Source organism: Herpailurus yagouaroundi, unplaced genomic scaffold, assembly GCF_014898765.1.
Source record: "Herpailurus yagouaroundi ecotype Mexico unplaced genomic scaffold, PumYag 184, whole genome shotgun sequence".
Lineage (NCBI taxonomy): Eukaryota > Metazoa > Chordata > Mammalia > Carnivora > Felidae > Herpailurus > Herpailurus yagouaroundi.
In genome coordinates this window covers 34,160,849-34,171,459 of record NW_024412415.1, presented here as the reverse complement: position 1 = coordinate 34,171,459, position 10,611 = coordinate 34,160,849, and the positions used below count along the sequence as shown (strand labels likewise).

The 10,611-nt window shown below is 39.8% G+C and overlaps 1 protein-coding gene across 11 annotated transcripts in view; it reads left to right on the top strand.

The window, feature by feature from the left end:
- Window positions 1-10,611, top strand: part of LOC121041914 (uncharacterized) — a 67,645-nt gene that overhangs the window by 14,680 nt on the left and 42,354 nt on the right. The window lies entirely within an intron of this gene.

Here is a 10,611-nt window from a genome sequence, read left to right as displayed (position 1 = left end):
CTGACTGACTGACTGACTTTGCTTAGCATAACACACTCTAGCTCCATCCAGGTTGTTGCAGATGGCAAGATTTCTTTCTTTTTGATGGCTGAGTAATACTGTGTGTTTGTGTGTGTGTGTGTGTGTGTGTGTGTGTGTGTGTGTGTGTGTATGCTACATCTTTATCCATTCATCAGTCGTTGGACATTAGGGCTGTCTCCATAGTTTGGCTATTGTTGATAATGCTGCTGTAAGCATTGAGGTGCATGAAACCCTTCAAATCTGTACCTTTGTATCCTTTGGGTAAATAGCTAGTAGTGTAATTGCTGGGTTGTAGGATAGTTCTATTTTTAACTTTTAGAGGAACCTCCATATTGTTTTCCAGAGTGGCTGCACCAGTTTGCATTTCCACCAGAGTGCAAGAGGGTTCCCCATTCTTAGCATCCTCACCAACACCTGTTGTTTCTTGTGTTGTTAATGTTAGCTATTCTGAGAGGCGTGAGGTGGTAACTCATTGTGGTTTTGATTTGTATTTCCCTGATGGTGAGTGATGTTGAGCATCTTTTCATGTGCCTGTTAGCCATCTGGATGTCTTCTTTGTAAAAGTGTGTATTCGTGTCTTCTATCCATTTCTTAACTGGATTATTTGTTTTTTGGGTGTTGAGTTTTATTAAGTTCTTTATAAGTTTTGGAAACTAACCCTTTATCACATATGTCATTTGCAAATATCTTCTCCCATTCTGTAGGCTGCCTTTTAGTTTTGTTGATTGTTTCCTTTGCTGTGCAGAAGCTTTTTATCTTGATGAAATCTCAGTAGTTCATTTTTGTTCTTGTTTCCCTTGCCTCTGCAACATGTCTTGTAAAAAGTTGTTGCAGCCAGTCAGAGGAGTTACTGCCTGTGTTCTCTAAGAGATGGTTTGCTGTTTCACATTTAGGTCTTTCATCCATTTTGAATTTATTTTTGTGTATGGTGTAAGAAAGTGGTCCAGTTTCATTCTTCTGCATGTTGCTGTCCAGTTTCCCGAAGACCATTTGTTGAAGAGACCGTCTTTTTTTCCACTGGATATTTTTTCTGTTTTGTTAAAGATTAGTTGACCCTACAGGTGTGGGTCCATTTCTGGGTTTTGTGTTCTGTTCCATTGATCTACTTGTCTGTTTTTGTGCCAGTACCATACTGTTTTAATGAGTACAGCTTTATAAGAGCCTGAAATCCGGAATCATGATGCCTCCTGGTTTGTTTTTCTTTTTCAGGATTGCTTTGGCTATTTGGAGTCTTTTGTGTTTTCATACAAATTTTAGGATTATTTGTTCTAGCTCTGTGAAAAATGCTAGTGGTATTTTGATGGGGATTACATTAAATGTTTAGATTGCTTTGGGTAGTATAGACATTTTAATAATGTTTGTTCTTCTAATTCATGAGCATGGAATGCTTTTCCGTTTATTGGTGTCCTCTTTAATTACTTTCATAAGTATTATATAACTTTTAGGGTATAGATCTTTTACCTCTTTCATTAGATTTACTCCTGGGTATCCAATTGTTTTTGGTGCAATTACAAATGGGATCAATTGCTTGATTTCTTTTTCTGCTGTTTCATTATTGGTGTATAGAAATGCAACAGATTTCTGTACATTGATTTTATATCCTGCAACTGTGCTAAATTCCTGTATTAGTTCTAGCAATTTTTTGCTGGAGTCTTTCAGGCTTTCTACATAGAGTATCATGTCATCTGCAGATAGCGAAAGTTTGACTTCTTCCTTGCTGATTTGGATGCCTTTTATTTCTTTTTGTTGTGTGATTGCTGAGGCTAAGACTTCCAATACTATGTTAAATAGTAATGGTAAGAGTGGACATCCTTGTCTTGTTCTTGACCATTGGGGAAAGGCTCTCTGTTTTTCCTTATTGAGGATGATATTAACTGTGAGTCTTTCATATATGGCCTTTTAGGTGTTGGGGTATGTTCTATCTATCCCTGCTTTGTTAGGGTTTTTGTCAAGAATGGATACTGTATTTTGTCAATTGCTTTTTCTGCATCTATTGCGAGGATCATATGGTTTTTAATCCTTTCATTTATTAATGTGGTGTATCACATTAATTGATTTTCAAATATGGAACCAACCCTGCAGCCCACGAATAAATCCTACTTGATTGTGGTGAATAATTCTTTTAATGTACTGTTGAATTCGATTTCATAGTATCTTGATGAGAATGTTTGTATCCGTGTTCATCGGGGATATTGGCCTGTAATTCTCCTTTTTAGTGGGGTCTTTGGTTTTGGAATCAAGGTAATGCTGGCCTCATAGAATGAGTTTGGAAGTTTTCCTTCCATTTTTGTTTTGTGGGACAGTTTGAGAAGAATAGGTGTTAACTCTTATTTAAATGTCTGGTAGAATTCTCCTGGAAGCCATCTGGTCCTGGACTTTTGTTTGTTGGGAGATTTTTGATTACTGGGTCTGTTTAAATTTTCTGTTTCTTCCTGTTTCAGTTTCATAGTTTGTATGTTTCTAGGAATTTATCCATTTCTTCAAGATTGCACAGTTTGTTGGCATATAATTTTTCATAATATTCTCTTATAATTGCCTGTATTTCTGTGGTGTTGGTTGTGATCTCTCTTCTTTCATTCATGATTTTATTTGGGTCCTTTCTCTTTTCCTTTGGATAGGTCTAGCTAGGGGCTTATCAATTTTATCCTTTCAAAGAACCAGCTCATAGTTTTGTTGATCTGTTCCACTGGGTTTTTTTTGTTTGTTTCTGTATCATTTATTTCTGCTCTAATCTCTGTTATTGCCCTTCTTCTGCTGGCTTTAGGCTTTATTTGCTGTTCCTTTTCTAGCTCCTTTAGGTGTAAGGCTAGGTTGTATATTTGAGACCTTCCTTGCTTTTTGAGGTAGGCCTGTGTTGCAATATACTTCCCTCTTAGGACTGCCTTTGCTGTGTCCCAAAGGTTTTGGACTATTAAGTTTTCATTTTCATTTGCTTCCATGCACTTTTTTATTTCCTCATTAATTTCCTGGTTATTAGGATGTTCTTTAATCTCCAAGTATTTGTGGTCTCTCCAAATCTTCCCTTGGAGTTCACTCCAAGTTTCATAGCGTTGTGATCTGAAAATAAGCATGATATAATCTCAGTCTTTTTGTACTTGTTGAAGGCTGATTTGTGACCCAGTATGTGATCTGTTCTGGAGAATGCTCCATGGGCACTCAAAAAGAATGTGTATTCTGATGCTTTAGGATGCATTGTTCTGAATATATCTGTTAAGTCCCCATCTGGTCCAGTGTGTCATTCAAAGCCATTGTTTCCTTGTTGACTTTCTGCTTAGATGATCTGTCCATTTCTGTGAGTGTGTTGTTAACGTTCTGTGTTAGTACTGTATGAGTGTCTGTAATACTACTGTATTATTGTCAATGAGTTTCTTTATGTTTGTGATTGATTTATATATTTGGATGCTTTCAAGTTGGGGGCATAAATATTTACGATTGTTAGATCTTCTTGATGGATTGACTCTTTAATTATGATGCAGTGCGCTTCTTTATCTCTTGTTTCAGTCTTTGGTTTAAAATCTACTTTGTCTAACATAAGTTTGGCTGTTCCAACTTCTTTTGGCATCCATTAGCATGATAGATGGTTCTCCATCCCTTCACTTTCAATCTGCCTATGTCTTTAGGTCTAAAATGAGTCTCCTGTAGATAGCATATAGATGGGTCTTGTTTTGTTATCCATTCTGATACCCTATGTCTTGTCTTTTGATTGGAGCATTTAGTCCATTTACATTCAGGGTGATTATTGAAAGATACGAGGTTAGTGCCATTGTGTTACCTATAAAGTCGGTGTTTCTGGTAATGTTCTCTGTTCTAGTCTTTGTTCCTTTTGGGTTTTTTCCCCCACTCACAGAGTCCCCCTTAATATTTCTTGCAGGGCTGGTTTAGTAGTCATGAACTCCTTTCGTTTTTCTTTGAGAAACTCTTTATCTCTCTTATTCTGAATGACATCCTTGCTGGTAAAGTATTCTTGGCTGCGTATTGGGGTTCACCTTGTTAGGGACTCTCTTTTGCTTCCTGGACCTAGATGTTTGTTTCCTTCCCCAGAGCGGGGAAGTTTTCAGCTGTTGTTTCTTCAAATGAGTTTTCTGCCTTCACTCTCTCTCTTCTCCTTCTGGCAGTCTGTAATGTGAATGCTATCATACTTGACGATGTCACAGATGCCTTTTGTCAGGTCCAGTGAGCATCTTTATGACCATTATTTTGATTTTTTTATAAAGCATATTGTGTGTATTTCATTTAGCTCTTCTTCTGTGGTTTGTCTTACTCTTTGGTATGTGTTCCCCTGTCTCCTCATTTTGCCTAGCTGGTTTTTTTTTTTTTTTATGTATTGGTCGGTCAGGAATATCTCCTGGCTTGAAAATAGTGGCCTTGTGTAGAAGCGGTCCTGTGGTGCCCTGTAGTGCAGACACCCCTGGTCACCAGAACCAAAGAGGATACGTCTTTGTGGGCTGTGTGTGCCTTCTTGTTGGGGCTAAGCTGTGATCGCCCTCAGCCCCGCTAGTTGCACTTACCTGCTTTGCCTGCTGTGGGCATCCGGGGAGTTTACTCCCCCACTGTTGACAGGCCTCTGCAGCAGCAATGGGTTTCATTAGTGGACAGGGCCGGCAGTCGGTCCAGCTGTCTGGACTTAGCCTCTGCCACAGCTCTAGGGCTTGCTCCGTCCACAGTCAGCTAAGAGGCTCAGCTGCAGGAGCTGTGGGCACGTTGGTGTGTGGGCTTATTCCCACCATGCCTCGAGGCAGAAGTCACTTTGGAGTGACTCCTGTGAGGCAGGGAGTTGCATTTGGGCAGGTCTGCAGGAGAACGCCAGGGTGGGGCATGCAATGCTGGCAAAGTAGGTGGAGAGTTTAGCGCTGGCTCCTGCAAGTATCAGCTATCTAAGCTGAAGAAGAAGAGAAATGGTGGCCACCAGCACTTTTGTCCCTGGAGAACTCTCCTTCCTGCAGATCCCTGCCTCTTCAACACACCTTCTAAATTTAGTCAGTTTATCTCCTTCATGTAAACCCCAGGGGCTTTTTTGTGCTGTGTCTTGTGTTTTGTGCTGTGTCTCTAGCCGAGTTATTTAGCATATTGGCACTTTAAGGGCTGTGACTGTTTCCTGTCACCTGTCTCCTGAATTTTAAAGCTCCTGGGAGGAAGGCTCATTGGTTTCCAAAATCAGAGGTCATAAGGACTCCTCTTCCCCATTCTGGGTCCCCAGTGCCAGGGGTGCCTGGTGTGGGATCCTCTTCTCCATGCTTGTGATGTCCCTCCTGTTTGTGTCTAGTTACACCAGGAGGCTGGTTCCCAGCCATGTCTCCACCCCCTGCACTTGTTTATGATTAGCTGTGGAAGGTCTGTTCTGTCAGTCTTCAGGTCATTTTCAGAATTGGTCGTATAGATGTAGCTGTTGTTTCAGTGTGTCCGTGGGACACGGTGAGCTCAGGATCCTCCCACTCTGCCACCTTCCCAAAATTCTCTCAGGAAGTTTATTTTTTTGTCCAGATGTTTCACACATAGTGTATAGAAATGAAACTGATTTTGGTATGTTAGTTTTGTATTCTGCAACGTTATTGAAATAATTGATTAGCTCCAACAGTTTTTTGGTTGAATCTTGGGATTTTCAATATACAGAATCATATCATTTAAAATTAGTGACTGGGTGGCTCAGTCGGTTAAGTGTCAGACTTCGGCCCAGGTCATGATCTCGCCATCTGGAGTTTGAGCCCCACGTTGGGCTCTGTGCTGACAGCTCAGAGCCTGGAGCCTGTTTCAGGTTCTGTGTCTCCCCTTCGGCCCCTCCCCCACTCATGCTCTGTGTCTCTCCAAAATAAATAATAAAAAATCATAAAAAAAAAAAATAGTGACAGTTTTACTTCTTTCTTCTCAATTTGGATGGATTTTAGTTCTTTTTCTAGCCTAATTGCTGGGACTTCCAGTACTGCATTAGAAAAGAGTGTTGAGAGTAGACATTCTAGGGGCGCCTGGGTGGCTCAGTTAAGCGTCTGACTTCGGCTCAGGTCCTGTTCTCACAGTTGGTGGGTTCGAGCCTTGCCTCTGGCTCTGTGCTGACCCCTCAGAGCCTGGAGCCCGCTTCAGATTCTGTGTTTCCCTCTCTCTCTGCCCCTCCCCTGCTTGTGCTCTGTCTCTGCCTCTCAAAAATGTTTTTAAAAATTTTTAAAAATAAAAGTTTTGAGAGTAGAGATTCTAGTCTTGTTTCTGATCTGAGAAGAAAAGCTTTCATTATTTTTCTTTCTGTGTTGAGTGTATTATCTGTAGGTTTGATGTATATAGCCCTTAGTATGTTCCTTCTGTATCCCATGTACCAAGGGTTTTTATCATGAAAGCATGTTGTATTTTGTCAAATGGTTTTTCTGCATCTATTAAGATGATCACGTGATTTTTATCTTTCATTGTGTTAATGTGATAAACCACGCTTAGTGATTGGTGTGTATTGCATCACAGCGATAAATCGCACTTGGACGTGGTGTATAACTCTTTTTATGTGTTCTTGAATTCAGTTTGCTAATATTTTGTTGAGAATGTTTGCATTTATATTCATCAGGGATACCGATCTTCAGTTTTCTTGTGGTGTCCTTATCTCACTTCGGTATCTGGCCTTGTTGAATGAGTCTGGAAGTATCTCTGCCTCCTCAATTGTTTGCAAGAGTTTGAAAAAGATTGCTGTTAATTATTCTTTGAAGGTTTGGTAGAACTTGCCTGTGAAACCATCTGGTCCTGGGGTTTTCTATGTTGTGAAGTTTTGGTTACTGATTCAATCCCTTTGCCCATTATTCATCTTTTAAGATAGTCTATTTCTTTCTGACTCAGGGGTGGTGGGTTGTGTGTTTCTTGAAATTTATCCATTTTTTCTGGGGTAATTGACATAACAGTTGTTCATTGTAGTCTCTTCTGGTCCTATGTGTAGTATCAGTTGTAATGTGTCCTTTTTCATTTCTTATTTGAATCTTTTTTTTTTTTCTTATTCTGGCTAAAGGTCTGTCAATTTTGTTTACCTTTTCAAAGAACCAGCTTTTAGGGGCGCCTGGGTGGCGCAGTCGGTTAATTGTCTGACTTCAGCCAGGTCACGATCTCGTGGTCCGTGAGTTCGAGCCCCGCGTCAGGCTCTGGGCTGATGGCTCAGAACCTGGAGCCTGTTTCCGATTCTGTGTCTCCCTCTCTCTCTGCCCCTCCCCTGTTCATGCTCTGTCTCTCTCTGTCCCAAAAAAAATAAATAAACGTTGAAAAAAAATTAAAAAAAAACCCAAAGAACCAGCTTTTAGTTTTGTTGATCCTTTCTGTTGTTTTTCTGGTCTCTGTTTTATTTATTTACACTCTTATATTTATGATTTCCTTCCTTCTGATAACTTTGAGTTCGTTTTTCCGAGTTCTTTGGGGGAAAAGTTTATTTGTGGTTTTTCTGATTCCGTAACATATGCATTTATTGCTATAAACTTTCCTCTCAGATCTGCTTTTATTACATCCCATGAGATTTGATATGCTCTATTTCCATTTTCCCTTGTTCCAAGGTAATTTTTATTTCCCTTTTGATTTCTTCTTTGACCAGTTGGGTTGTTCAGAGCATGTTGTTAGTTTCACATATTTGTAAATCTTCCTTCCAGTCTCCTTTTGTTGTCAATTCCTAGTTTCATACCATAGTGGTCAGAAAAGATAATTTAAGTGGTTTCAGTCTTCTTAAATTTGCTGAGACTTGTTTTGTGCCTCGTTATGTGGAAAACATTCCATGTGCACTCAAAAGGAATACGTGTTCTGCCCCTGTTGGATAGAATGTTCTGTATACATCTGTTATTTTTGTTTAAGAGTATAGTTGTTTTATTTCCTTGTCAATTTTCTGTCTGGATGGTTTATTTATTGCTGACAGTGGGGTACCAAAGTCCTCTAGTATTGTCTATTTCTTCCTTTACATCTGTTAGTATTTGCTTAATAGATTTTGGTGACTCAGTGTTGGGTGTGTATATAGTTACTATTGTGAGATCTTCCTGATGTATTAACCCTTTTATCATAAAATGATCTTCTCTGTCTCTTTTTATTGTTTGTAGGCTACATATCTGTTTTGTCTGGTCTAAGTATAGCTAGCTATTCCTGTTTTCATTTGGTTTCCATGGAAGAGGAATATCCTCTTCCATCCTTTCCCTCTGAGCCTCTGTGTGTCTATAAAGTTGAAATGAGTGGGACGCCTGGGTGGCTCAGTCAGTTGAGCATCCAACTTCAGCTCAGGTCATGATCTCACAGTATGTGGGTTTGAGCCCTACGTCAGGCTCTGTGTCTTCCTCCCCACTCATGCTGTCTCTTTCAAAATTAAATAAACATTTAAAAAAAATTTTTTTTAAGTTGAAATGAGCTTCCTATAGGCAGCATATGGTTGGGTCTTGTTTTTAATCAAGCTAGTGTGCCTTTGATTGATGGATTCAGTCCATTTATACTGAGCGATTATTGATCTTAAGGACTTACTACTGCCATCTTCTATTTAGCCTTCTGGTTGTTTGGTATCTCCTGTTCCTTTTTCCCTTTCTTTTTACCTTCATAACATGGTGGCTTTCCATGGTGATTTGTTCATTTTCCCTTTTGTTTTGTTTTGTTTTGTGACTCTGTTCTAGATTTTTGCTTTGTGGTTACCTTGTGGCTTACATAAAACATCCAAGGAGTCCTTTTTATGCTGATAAATGCACCATATTTCCATATAAAGTTTCCACCTTTTTACTCCTCCCTTTATATTTTTGATGTCAGTTTACCTTTTTTGCTGTATATTCTTTGAGGAATTCTAGTGGTTGTAGTTTTTTTATTGCTTTTTTTGTTAAGCTTTTGTAATTAAGTGGTTAACCTATCATTCTAATACAGTTTTCCAATTCTGTTTTTTCACCTTTGACTAGAGTATAGTGCAGTTTCATTTGCTTTTATGTCACTAATTAGCGTCTTTCCATCTCAGCTTGGAGAATTCCTTCCAGCATTTCTTGAAAGGCAGGTGTAATGGTGCTAAACTCTCAGTTTTTGTCAGGGAAAGCCTTTATTTCTCCTTCATATCTGAAGCATATCTGCCAGATACAGTGTTCTGGGCGAGCAGCTTTTATTTTTCAGCATTTTGAATAGGTAATTCCATACCCTCCTGGTCTGTACAATGTGTACTGTGAAATCTGATAGGGTAATGGAGGTTCCTTTGTAGGTTACCTTCATTTTTCCCTGGCTGCCTTTAAGACTTAACAGGTTCAATATAATGTCTAGGAGAGCATCTTATTGCATTGAGATAATAGAGTGTTCTGTTAGCTTTTTGGACTTGCCCAGTTCCTTCCCCAGGTTTGAGAAATTCTGTTACTATTTCTCTAAATATACTCTCTGCTCCCTTTTCCCTTTCTACTCCTCTTGGTGAACCAGTTATTCTTACATTTGTTTTTCTCATCATATATGATAGTTCTTGTAGGGTTTCTTCATTTTTAAAATCTTAGTTCTCCTGAGTCATTTCTAAATTTCTATCTTTCAGGTCAGTAATTCTTTCTTCCATCTGATCTGCCCTGTTCCCTAAGCTGTCTAATGCATTTCTTCATCTTACTCATTGAATTTGTCAGCTCCAGAAATTGTGTGGGACTTTTAAAAAATTTCAAACTCCTTTGTAAAAAAAACATCTAACGTTTAATAATTTTATTCCTAAATTGAAGCATATTCCCATTTTCTTGTAAGCTCATCAAATCTTTGTAACAACTATTTTGAATTATTTGTTAAATCACATTTTGCACCTTTGTGTTGCTGGAGAATTTTGTGTGTGTGCAGTACCATAGTATTGCAATACCATAGTATTGCATAGTATTGCATTTTTTGTTGTTTATTTCGTTACAGTTGTAAGATTGGCAATTACAGACCTTTCTTTTGTTTCCCAGAAGGTGGTGCAATAGCTCAAGTTTTTGGTTTCTTCTTAACCTGAGCTGGTTCTGGGGCTGCACTCAGGAGTGCATGTAAAAAAAGCCAATGTAGAAGCTGGTAGGGGTGAGGGGAAGTATAGGCTTAGCACTGGATTTTGTGATTGCCTACAGACGGGTAGGGAGATCCTGGAATGAGGGTACTCCCAGAGGTCCATGTGCAAACCTCCTGCTGAAATCCCAAAGCAGTCAGAAAGGAATGTTCCTTCAGCGTCCTTTGATATTTTTGTCTGTTTGTTCCCTTTTCCCTCTCCCCAGTCAGGGAGTTCCCTCTTCAAAGTTGTGCTAGAGAGAAATGGGTCCTTGAGCAGGAGAAATACATCCCCCCCCCCCCCCCCCTTTAAACGGGTCCCTTGTGTGTTTTAAAATTTTTTTTTTTTTTTCAACGTTTATTTATTTTTGCGACAGAGAGAGACAGAGCATGAACGGGGGAGGGGCAGAGAGAGAGGGAGACACAGAATCGGAAACAGGCTCCAGGCTCCGAGCCATCAGCCCAGAGCCCGACGCGGGGCTCGAACTCCCGGACCGCGAGATCGTGACCTGGCTGAAGTCGGACGCTTAACCGACTGCGCCACCCAGGCGCCCCTTTGTGTGTTTTAAAACAGGTAGCACCAGGGTGCCTGGGTGACTCAGGCAGCTAACCGAGGGTCTGACTTGAGATTTTGGCTCAGGTCATGGTCTCATG